The following is a 12,383-nucleotide window of genomic DNA, read 5'->3' as shown; positions in this document are numbered from 1 at the left end:
GCGCTAAATGTGGATGAGGACACATTTGCACAACAAGCGGCCCGTCAATTTTTTCCAAACCACGACTGCACCGCTACGTCTCCACCTGACTTATCGGTAGCAGAGCCCCCCGATGGGATTACTTCTGACCTCACCATGGCAGAGCTGCTGGCCTCCATTGAACGTTTAAAAACTACTACTACTCCCGGGCACGACGGCATACCTAACTCCTTATTCCGTAAATTGGAAGGGAGGGCTTTGCAAACCCTACTTGATACTTTTAACGAAATGTGGCTTACTGGCGTCATGCCGGGAGACTGTAAGCATTCTATTGTGGTTCCAATACCCAAGTCAGGTCAGCCTCCAGTATCTCTCTCGGCCCTTCGTCCATTTTCCTTACGCCTACCATCTGCAAGCTTTATGAAAACATTCTAGCCGCACGCTTGTCGTGGTGGCTGGAATCCCATGATTGTTACCCAGATTCCCAAATTGGTTTCCGCCCACAAATTGGAACGGAGGACGGCCTTGCTACTTTGGCTGCTGACGTGCTTGACCACTCTCCGCAGAGTCACCTTGTACGAACCGCAATCGCTACAGACATAACAAAGGCATATGATAACATCCTTCACTCTGCCATTCTTGCCTCCTTTCAAACTCTTGGTCTCCCTCACCGGTTCCTCCTCTCCATTCACGCCTTTTTAGCAAATCGAACCTTCAGCGTGCGTGTCCACGGAAAGCCCTTTGGTGATTTCACTTCCAATAGAGGAGTGCCGCAGGGCTCCGTTCTCGCCCCCACATTATTTAATGTGGCTTTAATTCCTCTTGTTCGAGCCCTAGAGACCATCCCTTCTATCCGAGTGCTTGCATATGCCGATGATATCACCTTGTGGTGCTGTCATCCAGATGCGTATATTCATCAGTCGGTCCTTCAACACGCGCTGGATGTATTGACATCTCGTCTCCCACCTCTGGGTCTAACGCTCTCTCCTACTAAATCATGTTTCATTAGAATTGGAAATAAAGCCGCCTTACGGAAAGCTCCCCCTTTAAATTTTACGGTACATAATTCTCTGATTCCTCAGGTAGACACTGTTCGTATTCTTGGTCTTCTCCTCCATACATCTGGGACTGGCACCCCGTGGCTGACAGCCACCCGTAAATCGGCTCACGCTACTCTAGGTCTGATTCGTCGCATAGTTATGCGCTCTGGTGGCGAACGTGCTCTTACGGCCCGCCAGCTTGTGCGCTCTATACTTCAGCCACGGATAGTATATCAGGCACAATTTCAATGTCTCACCCGCAGACAGTGGGACTCCCTTGAAGCTATCAATCGTGAGGCTATGCGCGTCATAACATACCTGCCTCGTTTAACACCCATACCTGTGCTACAGGAGTTCGCCCAACTTAATACACTCAGTGAAATCATCGACCAACGGGTGGCCAATAGAACTCGAAAACAGTCTCTCAAACTTCATCGTTTAAAGACACTTCCACCGTGGTCCTATTGTCAGCTCACTGACAATCGCCCCACTGTTTCCCCGTCGGTATCAACAGCGTATCTGCCTGAAGGGTGCATATCATACACGGATGCATCACATTCTGCAGAGAGGGGAGTTACTGCTGTGTATAGTCCATCTCATCCGCATCTCAACTCTCGCGCGACGTATACTGCGGATACGTGCACTCCCCTGGCGTTGGAACTTCAAGCCATTTATAATGCCATTGCTTCCCTTCCGCTCGTTCCAACATTCATACAGTTCATATTTACACCGACTCCCGCGCCGCCTTAAACAGCTTAAGACTGTTCGACGAACGTTCCAGATTTCACAATCTATTCATGTGCTCTGCGCAAAGTATCCATGTCCTGTGCGCATACACTGGATTCGCGGCCATGCCCAGAATCCACATAACATTCAAGCGGATGCTATGACTTATCTTCATACATTAGACGATCCGCCACCTTCCCCTCTTCCCCCAGATCCGTTCCTGTCCTATGTTTCCGATTCCGAAGTTCTGCGCCAGCGAACACGCGCTCTAACTCCTCCGTGTTCGCACCCTCTCCCCCGTAGTCTTACTCGGCAGGTGGAGGTATCCGTGCGCCGGATTCGGGCAGGGGCTGCGCTGACACCATCTGTCCGTCATCGGTGGCGCGCCAAAGATCTGCCAGCACCTGACAGGTGCCCGCACTGTAGCGCTGCACCGACATTTGTGATGTGCGGCACTTGTTGTGGACGTGCCCAGCGACGGCTGCTATCAGAAAACGGCTCCTCAGGGAGGTGGGCCTGCGGTGGAACCGCGAAAGTGACTACGTGAAGTGGACTATGGACAACCGTTTCATTAACAACCTCTGCGACTACCTCAGCGCAACGGTTCTTCACTAATTCTTTTAACTTTCAATCTCGTGCATTCCTTCCCCCCTTTCCCTTTTTCAACTTATGCCTCATGGCACGCTTCTCGAATAAAAAAAAGGTCTACTCGCAACTACAAGTACTTACACAGTAACTCTCATCACCACGAAAGTTGTGTTCGAAAGTGGAACAAGTTTCTCTCTCTCCCTCTCTCTCACGACAGCGTCGCTTGATGGTGTCCGGGTCACAGCAGCGGAACTGGCGGCTGGTGCTAGGCAATGGAGGATCCCTCTCTTTGGATTCGACGACCGTGCTCATATCCGGCAAGATGTTGTCCAAGTAATTCTTGATAATCTCGTCCATTACTTTTCCGTTGTACTGCACGTAATACACAGGTGAGGATAATAGACATAGGCTATAGCTCGTGCCTTGCAGAGTAGGTTAGTTCCATGCAGCCATGAAAAAAATTTTAGCGCCACGTTAAGCCGTGACGGGAAAGGCTCAGCGAAGCAGTTGAGGCAGCCGGTGATGTTTTGAACGAATCAGAAGCAGAGCCAGTACGCACTGGTGGCGGACGGCGTTAGTTTCAAGTCAACCATCCGTTGATTCCGGGAACTGCGCGACCCTCCCGAGCTGTACATTTTGGACAAAGGCTAGTGGCGCCGGACGCGGGATGGAGGAACGGCGTCAGGCTCTTCACCCCTGGCGGCGGCTCCTCTTAATTGGCGACGTTGCCTCGTGGCGGCTGGGCCTCGGGCCAGGAGCCGGGGGCCTCCTTCTTCGCCTTCTTGGGGGCGCCATCCCGGCCACGACGGGAACGTCCCTCGCCGTATTCACGAGTGTCTAACTTGGCTTCTTTCTTGCGGGGCTTCTCTGCACGTACGGCGTCAATGCGGGGGATAGCAGATGTTGGTTTGCGGGGAAGTTTAACCTGCGTGTACTACACTGTAATCATGAATACGCCTAATTGGAAGAAAAAAGAAAGTATGCTGTCCCCTAGAGGGCGCTAGAAGACAGTTTACTCCCTTTACACTCCTCTTATGTTTTGAGTGTAGCTTTGCTAATTCGTTTGAATGTCTATTTCGGCGTTTACGATTAAGAGAGGCATGGCTTTCATGAAAATGACGACAAAGTCCGCCTCTCTACATGCAATTTTCAGCAGTAATGAATAAAGCGGAGGATGGGAAGAGAGGAATGCCGTCACCTCTTTCGAATGGGATCAATACAAGAAAAGCAGTGCTTGTCCTTTTCAATATCAAACGGCTGTAAACTACAGCGCAATATAGGGCATTACATGAAAAGGAATATCGCAGGTAGTTTTGTGCGACAGATTTTTTAAATATTTTTCCGCATCTGCCTTGTCAAAAGATCAGGTTTGAATTAGTATCTACATACTTAACAATTCAAACAATTCAAACAATTTACAGAACACGGAACTATTCTCCTTTCATCATAACCTTCTTGAAAGACGCGTGGTAATGGGATAAGATGACGACTTCGTTTATTTTACTGATTTTTCGTTTTCAGTTTTTTTTTCGCTGGACCGCCACGTGTAGAAGTACTTCTTTCATTTCCTTACGAGAGTCAGATGTATCGAATGCTATTGCAGCGAACTGTTTCAAAGAAAAAGCAAAACCATGCTTTCAGGAATGAACGAAGTGACGAGGACATACTCAACGCCAGAGCAGCCCGCCATGCAATAAACGCTACCCCACACACAACGCCACAGATTGCAACACAGTACCACATATCACCACAATATATTATTTCCCGCCCTGTGCGGGAGGGATCCTGTGCCGAAGCTTCCTCTCCGTTCTGAAACCGGTTCGTGCTCTGTATCGAAGACAAGCTGGCCGCGTATGAAACGCCCCGAGACAAAGAACTCAACGAATAAGACCCGTGTGCCTAGGTCACTTCCTTCTTTGAATTGTGACCCGATAGGCCCATAAGAGCAGATTTTCTTAGCCCAGTTTACAGACGCGTACGCCATGTTGACAGCGCAGATTCCCCAATAATACCCAACAATTCTGGACAAAAACGCTACTGATTCTTCCGTGCAGCCAACGTGAATGTCCCACCATCATTTCAGTTTCTGATGAGTTCTCTGGTACTTAGTGCAATGAGATTGTTGCTCTCATCCCTCGGACGGCGGCCCCAGACCCCTCACCGAGGTATCGTCCGGGTGCAGTGCGAAGTTTTTTTTTTTTTGTCCCCTACATGCATGATTTCCTGCATCATTTTATGCTCTCGTGACATAGTTTTGTAGCATCTATATTTTTACCTTCCTATGCATCAAATGAATTCACTTCCTCGCCATATACAAAATACCCCCTTATTCCCGGCCCATGCCCTATTGACAGGACGTCACTTGTAATTTTCCAACAAAATAACTGCCTGTTATTTTGGTATATTTTTCAGACATGCGAAGAAACGGAGCATTCAACAATAGGTTAGATGTTATTAGGACTTGATGAAGGAGGCATCGAACCCTCGTGCATAAATTGCGCACGTGCACCTGTTTGGTAGCTGCGAATGACTCGCATAGCCGGAGGGGGTCTTCCTATCAAGAAGAGAGTCCGTCAGGAAAAGTCAGCTTTCAAGGACAGGCGCTCTCAGCGTCGATATTTCTTGTCGGGCAACGAAACCAATGAATCTTTTTTTTTTCATGATCAAACAAATACTGGCGTCCAGTATAGAGAAACGGACCGAAGGGCTGGCTGTACACATATACTGTGTGTTTCACCTAAGATGTTCTGCACTTTTAAAAAAAAATGGCCTTTTGAGTTAGTAGAGCGCTTTCCCACCATTGCATTGTAAGCGGCGTAGCGCATTACACACAAGAGGCGGTAGTTAGTAGGCTGGTTAATTAATACTAAATAGTTAGTGTTCTGGATTTTATTGTTAGTCTTCTTATTTACTGAGGAGCTTCTAGCTCAGTGTGAGTAAAATATATATCGGTTTTATAATTTCCAATCCGCAGTTACCCACTGCGCTGTCGCCCAACAAATACTGCCGACATCGCAACAAAAAACTTCGGCTTTCGAGAAGGTTTCACGCAATGCAACCCCTCCAATACGCGCACCTTTTCGAAATGCGCAAAATGTTTTGGGCAACAGCGCCGAGGGTAATTGCGTTTTTGAAATTATAAAAATTGATATAGACCTTACGGTGTTCTAAAAGCTTCTCAATAAATAAGAAACTAAGAGAAATAGCTAGAAAGTTGACACGTAACGATCCTAGTAGTTAGCACGTCTTAGCTGTATTCTGACGCGCTACACCACTGACTATGCTATGCACAAAAAAAGTACCCGTATAACTCAAAAAGAACTTCGATGCACTAGATTTAACGCTTGCGGAACTTCTTAGGCGAAACAATAGGTACAATTCCGAGGTAATGCAACGCAAAACTTTCCTCTGTGCTTTAAACGCTAGATACGTCACCCTATAATGGGATTTTTTGAGCTCGTAAACAAATCTTCGAAGCGCGGGAATCTCAATCATGTTTAGTGAACCTAAGTTTTGAAAGACCAGAAAATCTTTACAGGGGCTTCTAATTCCCAGGGCTGCCACTTCGTAGTGTGTGGACCTGAAGACTAAAAATCAGCGCTGTTTTCCGAATTCTAGTGCATCGCGTTACTAATCAACACAATTCAGTTCACGAAAATACAAGCCGCAAGTCTGAATCCTCAGAATTGGGAAGTTTTTTTTTATTTTTCTTCAACTAAGAAAGCTGAATAAAGTTCTGGAACTCGCGACCTTATAGGTTGGTGAGGAGGATTCCTCAACACTACCACGAGCGGAAACGCAGCGCAGTGTGCGTTAGAATATAGATTAGCGCAAATTTATTCACACACTTTCCAGCGAAACAAAACTGAAGGCTCTTTACTGCCTCTACGAATATTTGTCCCCAGAAATTGAATAAAGCCTTTCACCCGGTAGTATCGTGACCGCTGCACTAACCCTAAGATTCAACCACAAAGCCCGCTAGACTCCATAGCCGCAACTGTTGGAAACAATAATACTAAGGTTACTGAAGTACTGAGCGGTGCAATTTATGCTGAAGCATTTATTTAAATTAACACACTACCCAAAATAAAAGTAGCACTTGAAATGGTAACATAAAGTTAATAGAAAACGCGCCTAAGAACTCGTTTTTTTTTCGTTTTGAACATCTCTTGGCGTTTGGGAAGTTACTCCGGTTTTTATCGATCCTTACAACTAACTGTATTTAAGTATACTTGAAAGATTCCAAGGTTTTCAAGCGGTTCAAAACAAGGCATACGGACGAAGAAAAACACACAAGGACAAGTCCATTTTCAACCATGTCCATGTACTAAATTGCGCAACAATTAATCAGTCAATCAGTATATCGATCGCCCAATCAATAATTCAAATCAACCAATGAATCGACAAATCGTTCGACATTTTGATCGGTCAAATAAATCGGTGATGATTAATCAAGTTATTCACATAATGAATTAGGAAATAAACAAAATCACAATATTCAACGAGTTAGTCTTGTCGCAATCTGCCTAAAAATGAATATTATTATACAAAGTAATACAGAATGTGGGCAATCTCGCTGAATAAATAAGATCATGCCTGCTCGGCGCGCCAAACATGGCGACCTCAAATCCTCAAGCCGCGTTTCAAGAAGAAATGCCGCACGTCACCTCGTCGGAGCTAACATTGCGTTGCCTTTCTTGATAAAACGTCTGCTGTTGCGTGCGTTGTTTTTCAGATTGCTTAACCTGTTCACGACACAGTGCAATCGTGGCCCCAAATCGACGGTGCCCATTATAATTTCGTTTTTATTTATGGGGGTTTATTGTCCCAAAGTCACTCATGCCATAAGTGACGCCGAAGTGGAGGGTATTCGGAAATTTCGATCACCTGGGGTTCTTTAACGTGCACTGACATCGCACAGTACACAATCTTCGAGAGTTTCGCCTCCATCAAAATTCCACCAACCCGCCGCGGTGTCTCGGTGGTTAGGGCGCTCGACTGTTGGGGGTGGTAGTGTTTCTTCTTTAAAATATTAGTAAAAAGGAAGGAAAAGATTTTTGCCAGCCCCGGCATCTGCCATCGATACTGAAGCACCTGAGCTGGGGCAGCGGAAATAAAGGATAGCATGTAGAATGGACCAATGAAATGAAAGAGGTGAGGGGACAGGAAGAGAGGATAGGGGGAGAAGTAATATATACAAACTATTTACACGCTCGGCTGAAATGAAATTGGTTTTTAGGGAAACACAATGGCGCACTATCTGTCTCACGTATCGCCGGACAACTGAAACGCGCCGTAAGGGAAGGCATAAAGGAGGGAATGAAAGAAGAAAGGAAGAAACAGGCACCGAAGTTATAGGGCTTCGATCTTTAACGTGCACTGACATCGCACAGCCCACGGCCGCCTTAGCGTTTCGCGGGCATCGAAACGCGGCCGCCGCGGTCGGGTTCGAACCCGGGAACTCCGGATCAGTAGCCGAGCGGCCTAAACAGAGCCACCGCGGCGGGTGGAGCTCGGCTACTGATCCGGACTACCTGTGTTCGAACCGGACCGCGGTGGCCACCCTTCGATGGGGCGAAACGCAAAGGCTGCCGTCTGCTGTGCGATGTCAGTGCACGTTAAAGATCCCCAGGTGGTCGAAATTATTCCGGAGCCCTCCACTACGGCACGTCTTTGTTCCTTTCTTCTTTCAGTCCCTCCTTTCTTCCTTTCCTTACGGCGCGGTTCAGGTGACCGCCGAGACTTGAGACAGATATCGTGCCATTTCATTTCTTACCACAACCAATTTATTATTATTGAACATTCGAACGCCGTGGCCGGGGAACGAAACCGCGTCGTTCGGGTCAGCAGCGGAGCGCCAAAACCGCTGAGCCACCACGGCGGCGTCATTTCGTTTCACGTTGAATATAGCAAGTGGCCGAAATTCGAAGCCCTCAGCTACGGCGCCTATCTCAGCCTTTCTTCATTCACATCCACCTCCTTCCTTCCTTCACGGCACGGTAGAGGTGCCCACCAAGAAGTTAAACAGTTACTGCGCCCCTTTATTTCCTGAAAAACCACTAATCTACCCAACATGAGCGCGCCTCCTTCTCTATGAATGGCCGCTCCAAGGTGCTTGCGAGCCGATGTAGACGCACCTGGCAGCTTGAACCCAGCGCCCTCAAAATAGCAACTTCAGAGCAGCAGCTTTCTACACGGAAGCGAAGCAAGAAAGCCACATGTGCTCCTGCTGCGGTATCTGATACGACCGCCAAGGGCGTAGCCCCAGTTTTGACTAAATACATTTTGTGCCTCGAGTCAACTTAATCATAAAGAGTAGCTGGCGGAGATTCTGGTACACTCCGAAGCTTCGAGAACCACCATGACGACTTTCATGCCTGCGCAGCCCAGAAGAAATCGCCTGAATGGAACAAAAAGCCACCACACAAGGGGCCAGCAAGCGGAACACTTTCTGTTCTTTTAGGAAATAAAAAGTTGTGCACTCATCTCAGAATGGTTGAAAGAAAAACCAAGCTCAAAAAGAAAAACCGGCACTGGCATCCAAGCTGTTAAGCAAAGCCATCCATCACTTCTCCACGGGGGTGCCACTGAGGCCAAGCCGCCAGCGGTCAATGAGTTTGTGACAATTAATACTGTTTCACCCTCTATTCACATTTTCAGCGTTATTTCATGGCAATGATGTCAGACGACATCTCAAAGCCGCGAATTTTGTGCATCCCTGTCCATGTATTTCCGCAGGACACATCAAGAACCAAGTATGATCGCAGATTATCTACTACAGTGCCGCGTGTCTTAATCTTGTGAGGTATTAATAGCAAAACACCTTCATTTAAGGCGTAAGATAACGTGAAATGCAGCCCCTCTTACGACAGGCTGACCGAGAAGCGGCTGCAATGATTCCCCGGAACCATCTTTGCCGGTCAGCTGCGCTGTTTTGTTGTTTGAGAGATAATATTGCCACTTCAAAGCGCAAATTAACTGCCTCCTTTCGTGGTTCATAAAAAAAGCAGTAATTGTCCTTTTTTATTTTGCTTCGAAAATACAGCCGTCATTGCCACACTATCCTGTAGACGCAGGGTATCAAAATTTTATTCCGCGACTTTTTTTTTATTAGGCTTCGTCGATATCCTTTACTTATTTTACGACCCACAAAGACATCATGACGCTGAGAAACGCTATTTCTTTTTATCAAAGTGTAATACTAATATAAACTATCGCCGGTTTCCAAACTGTCGTAAAGCTAATCTCCAAAAACCCCGTTCATGATGCACAGAACAAAACGCAGGCCAATGAAATCAGCGTCCGTCGCCAATACCAAATATGGTCATAGCTCCTTCGCGCTGGCAAAGGTGTCCACCATCAACACTGTCTTTTCTTTTGTCTGTTATTAGTTTAATTCCTCCCGATCGCGCTCGGACGTTAATGAGCGAGAGTTGCACACGCGCGGAAGAGGGAAAGAGAACGCAAGATGTCTGCAAAGACGTGCAAACCAGACGATTAAAAAGAAAACAAACAAAAGCGTACGCGGAGGAGAGAGAGAATGGAGGAAAGATTACAACCTATCGTTTGCTTACGGGGAGTCTCTGGATAACGCGACGGACTCTGGTAAGCGACGGTTGGTCGAAGATACGTTTCCGATTTGATGCCCCAATTAACAGTGCGCATTTTTCCTCTTGTTTTGGAGACTCGGGGATGATGGACGACTTCAAGCCCACCAAGACCCCAAAGGGTGAGAAGGCAGAGAGAGCCAAGCCTCGCGGTAAGTGGTGCTGGGCGGAGAGCCGCCATGTTGACCTACTTTTTCGTCCTCCACGGGCAGTCAAAGTCACCGGGACCGGGTCGTGCTAAGCCTATCTTTACGGTGTCCGCGACGTGTTGTTGCTGGTTTGACGCCTTTGCGCGCTTCTTATTGGCGCTCACTCGCGCAGGTGCTCGGATGCTTGTGACGGTATTTCAATAGCGCCCGCTCAGGTGCGCGTGTTAAGTGAGGGGTCGCGTGGCACGAGACATCCTCCGCTCCAACGAGGTGACTTGAGAGCCATTCTTCTTGAAATGTGGCTTGAGGATTAGAGGGCGCCATGTTTGGCGCGCCGGGCAGGCGTGATTTTGTGTATTCATCGAGTTTGCCCATGTTCTGTATTAGTTCGCGAACTAATATTAACGCTTGGGCAGTTTGCGACAAGACTAACTTGTTGAATATTGTGATTTGGTTTATTTTCTAATTCATTAAGCGAATAACTTATTTAATCATCACCGATTTATTTGACTGATCAATATGACGAACGATTTGTCGATTCATTGCCCGATTGCAATGATTGATTGGGCGATCGATATACTGGTTGACTGATTGATTGTTGCGCGATTTAGTATATGGGCATGGTTGAAAATGAACTTGTCCTTGTGTTTTTTCTTCGTCCGTTTGTCTTTTTACGCCTTTTCACCCATGCATTATAACAAAATTGTCCATCTTTCTCCCCTTCTTAGCACATGGGGTTTAACGCCCCAGTCAGTTAGCCAGTCAGAAAACTTTAATATCGGTACAGTGATTGATCGGTTCTATCCACACCACGAGATGGCCCTCAGTCAGTGCTGAACGCGACCTCTTGGGCTCGTGCTGTGACCCGGACTTGTACAGATGTTCGCATACCTGTTTAGACCGCTGAAAATCCGCACCGTCTGCGCTCTGTGCGCTGCGGAGCGCAGCCGCAAAGGATTTCAAGCGCTCTAAAGACGTCTGTGGACGACTGCACATCCGAATTAGAGCTGGCTTAGGGTGACTCGATGCCAGCGCTGACGGCGGCGCTGGCATCGAGGCACCCTAAGCTGGCTAGCAGGGGGCCCTGCTTTTGGGAGATTATAACCTTCTGGAATTCTTCGGGCGGTGGGTCTGCGAGGCGGTCCCAAAAGATGTGTTCATCGTGGCCCTCTGGCCACAGAGCGACGTATGCTATGAGGACTGGGGTGGTGTCGTGAAAAGTTTCGGATTAATATCGACCATCTGCTTTTCCTTAACGTGCCCTGGCATCACGAAGTACACGGGCTCCATTTGCTTCGCTTCCATTGAACCGCGGCCGGGACCAAGTACCTGTCTCCGGGTCCAGCAGCTGAGTGCCCTAAAAATTGGACTACTGCGGTGGGGCTCATTGATCGATCTATTGCTTTAATGATCTGACTGATTTATTTGATAAAATGATTGATCAATTCCTTAATCTATAGATCTACTAACTGAGTGACTGAGTCATTGATTAATTTTTATGTGTGAGCAATTGACCAAGTGATTATTAATTTGATTGGTTGATTCATTCATTAGCAATATACCATCGATTGATTGAATCAGTCCATGATTGCCGATTAATTGACTGAATTATTTTGATAGCTTGATAAATTGACCAAATGATCAATGAATTGAGGATCTAATAAACTATTTGGATGGTTGACTGATGATTGGTCGAATGATTGATATATGTTAATCATTTGATCAATTGACTGAATTAATGATATGTTTGGTTGATTAGATAGATTTAGTGATCAATTTGTTAAATAATCATTAGCTTGATTGACTTAGTGGTTGATTAATTGATTGGTAGATCATATATTTTATTTGATTTTTTTCAGTTGACCGATTCATCAATCATTTGGCTGATTTACTGACTGATTCGTAGATCCAATTATTGATGTAATTTGTTTATCAGTTGATCGATCGATCAGTCATTTGATTGAATGAATCATTTGAATGATAGATTTCATAATCAGATTGATCCATTCATTAGCCTATTAATGTAATGCCTGACGAGTTTATTGATTATTCGATTAGTCGATTGATTTATTGGTCCGTCGACAGATTGATTTATTTAGTGTTGATCAACTGATCAGTCAACTGGCCGATTAATCAGTCAATTGGGCGATTAATCAGTCATTTGGCTGATTTATAGACTGACTGGTTTGTTGATTGAATTATTGATTTAATCTGATATGTTTGCTAATTTGATCAGTAATTTTTGCTTTAATATTGATCGATAGATTGAATGAATGAGCTTATTTATTTATGAT

The sequence above is a fragment of the Amblyomma americanum genome, chromosome 1 (assembly GCF_052857255.1).
Source record: "Amblyomma americanum isolate KBUSLIRL-KWMA chromosome 1, ASM5285725v1, whole genome shotgun sequence".
NCBI lineage: Eukaryota > Metazoa > Arthropoda > Arachnida > Ixodida > Ixodidae > Amblyomma > Amblyomma americanum.
This window is presented reverse-complemented; position numbering follows the sequence as displayed.